The sequence below is a fragment of the Bos indicus x Bos taurus genome, chromosome 10 (assembly GCF_003369695.1).
Source record: "Bos indicus x Bos taurus breed Angus x Brahman F1 hybrid chromosome 10, Bos_hybrid_MaternalHap_v2.0, whole genome shotgun sequence".
NCBI lineage: Eukaryota > Metazoa > Chordata > Mammalia > Artiodactyla > Bovidae > Bos > Bos indicus x Bos taurus.
This window is the reverse complement of record NC_040085.1, coordinates 19,433,850-19,437,194: the sequence shown is the minus strand read 5'-3', so window position 1 is coordinate 19,437,194 and position 3,345 is coordinate 19,433,850.

Below are 3,345 nucleotides of genomic sequence, written 5' to 3'. Positions count from 1 at the left end.
CTGAATGGTCTAGTGGTTTTCCCTACTTTCTTCAATTTAAGTCTGAATTTGGCAATAAGGAGTTCATGATCTGAGCCACAGTCAGCTTCTGGTCTTGTTTTTGCTGACTGTATAGAGCTTCTCCATCTTTGGCTGCAAAGAATATAATCAGTCTGATTTGGTGTTGACCATCTGGTGATGTCCATGTGTAGAGTCTTCTCCTGTGTTGTTGGAAGAGGGTGTTTGTTATGACCAGTGCATTTTCTTGGCAAAACTCTATTAGTCTTTACCCTGCTTCATTCTGTATTCCAAGGCGAAATTTGCCTGTTACTCCAGGTGTTTCTTGACTTCCTACTTTTGCATTCCAGTCCCCTATAATGAAAAGGACATCTTTTTTGGGTGTTAGTTCTAAAAGGTCTTGTAGGTCTTCACAGAACCATTCAACTTCAGCTTCTTCAGTGTTACTGGTTGGGGCATAGACTTGGATTACTGTGACATTGAATGGTTTGCCCTGGAAACGAACAGAGATCATTCTGTCGTTTTTGAGATTGCATCCAAGTACTGCATTTTGGACTCTCTTGTTGACCATGATGGCTACTCCATTTCTTCTGAGGGATTCCTGCCTGCCGTAGTAGATATCATCTACTAAATCTGGTCATCTGAGTTAAATTCACCCATTCCAGTCCATTTCAGTTCGCTGATTCCTAGAATGTCAACATTCACTCTTGCCATCTCTTGTTTGACCACTTCCAATTTGCCTTGATTCATGGACCTGACATTCCAGGTTCCTATGCAATATTGCTCTTTACAGCCTCAGACCTTGCTTCTATCACCAGTCACATCCACAGCTGGGTATTTTTTTGCTTTGGCTCCATCTCTTCATTCTTTCTGGAGTTATTTCTCCACTGGTCTCCAGTAGCATATTGGGCACCTACTGACCTGGGGAGTTTCTCTTTCAGTATTCTATCATTTTGCCTTTTCATACTGTTCATGGGGTTCTCAAGGCAAGAATACTGAAGTGGTTTGCCATTCCCTTCTCCAGTGGACCAAAATTCTGTCAGATCTCTCCACCATGACCCTCCCGTCTTGGGTTGCCCCACGGGCATGGCTTAGTTTCATCGAGTTAGACAAGGCTGTGGTCCTAGTGTGATTAGATTGACTAGTTTTATGTGAGTGTGATTTCAGTGTGTCTGCCCTCTGATGCCCTCTTGCAACACCTACCATCTTCCTTGGGTTTCTCTTACCTTGGGCGTGGGGTATCTCTTCACGACTGCTCCAGCAAAGCGCAGCCATTGCTCCTTACCTTGGATGAGGGGTATCTCCTCACTGCCGCCCTTCCTTACCTTCAACGTGGGATAGCTCCTCTAGGCCCTCCTGCACCCGTGCATCCACGGCTCCCTGTTATCCATGAAAACTCTAGCTAATGAATTGAAACTACCTTTTGGGATTCCAAAGCATAAGTTGTATTTTCATAAATGGCATTGACTCAGTAAGACAGAGACTCTATTGAGAAGATAAGCATTATTCAACTCAACAGGAGTGAGACAATGTTTGGTTCATCTTAAAGAAGGTAGTTTTTTTAAAAAAAGTGGAGTTAACCCCTGCAAAATAAGCTGGAAGGCCTTACTTTTATAATACTCAGAATAAACTGAGTATTACATCAAAGATAGTCTCAATATTAGCTTCCATTTCTGATCAATTGACTTTTGTGGTTAGGATTATAATGACTCCAGAAGAAGATTCTGTTGTCAAAATCCAATTTTTATAAGACCAAAACTTAAGACTAATTATGTGAGAAAAATCTAAATATGAGGGATTTCTTGGGTGGTCCATGGCTAAGACTCTGCTGCCAATGGAGAGGGCCTGGGTTCGATCCCTGGTCAGGGAACTAGATCCTACATGCTGTAACTAAGACCCAATGCAACCAAATAAAATAAATAAACTATATTAAGGAAAAAAAAAAAAAGACAAGTACGATAGCAGATATGTAGAAGGAAATTTACTTTCAGAAGTGTTTAAAGGAACAGCTATTATGTTTTTGTCAGTAGGATTAGCTGAGGGATTACAAATCTGGTAATCAGTTGAACCTATGATTGTGGTCTGAGAAAGACACACAGGAGAATTATGTTTTTTCCCTAAGTGGTAGAAGACCATCAACGTTATGAAGATAGGAGAGATCACGTTGATAAACCTGTTAGTCAAGAAATAGAAGGGATTAGAATACAATAATAAACAAGATTAGTGATAGAGTAAAGGAAAAGAAAAAGGGTGAAGAATCAGAAAATTAATGTTATTGTTTTCTTTGATGTCTTCCCTGGTGGCTCAGCTGGTAAAGAATCCGCCTGCAAAGTGGGAAACCTGGATTCGATCCCTGGGTTGGGAAGATCCCCTGGAGGAGGACATGGAAACCCACTCAAGTGTTCTTGCCTGGAAAATCCCATGGACAGAGGAGCCTGATGGGCTACTGTCCATGGGGTCACAAAGAATCGACACAACTGAGTTTTCTTTTTTTTTTGATGTTTGATTTTGTTTTATTTATTTTCTTTTTTTGTTATTTATAAAATAATATTTTTATTTATTATTTTTTTACTTTACTATATTGTATTGGTTTTGCCATACATGGACATGAATCCACCACGGGTATACACGTGTTCCCCATCCTGAACCCCCTTCCCACCTCCCTCCCCATACCATCCCTCTGGGTCATCCCAGTGCACCAGCCCCGAGCATCCTGTATCATGCATCAAACCTGGACTGGTGATTCATTTCACATATGATAATATACATGTTTCAATGCCATTCTCCCAAATCATCCCACCCTCTCCCTCTCCCACAGAGTCCAAAAGACTGTTCTATACATCTGTGTCTCTTTTGCTGTCTCGCATACAGGGTTATTGTTACCATCTTTTTAAATTCCATATATATGCATTAGTATACTGTATTGGTGTTTTTCTTTCTGGCTGACTTCACTCTGTGTAATAGGCTCCAGTTTCATCCACCTCATTTGAACTGATTCAAATGTATTCTTTTTAATGGCTGAGTAATACTCCATTGTATATATGTACCACAGCTTTCTTATCCATTCATCTGCTGATGGACATCTAAGTTGCTTCTATGTCCTGGTTATTATAAACTGCTGCAATGAACATTGGGGTACACGTGTCTCTTTCAATTTTGGTTTCCTTGGTGTGTATGCCCAGCAGTGGGATTGCTGGGTTATAAGGCAGTTCTATTTCCAGTTTTTTAAGGAATCTCCACACTGTTCTCCATAGTGGCTGTATTAGTTTGCATTCCCATCAACAGTGAAGAGGGTTCCCTTTTTCCCACACCCTCTCCAGCATTTATTGCTTGTAGACTTTTAGATAG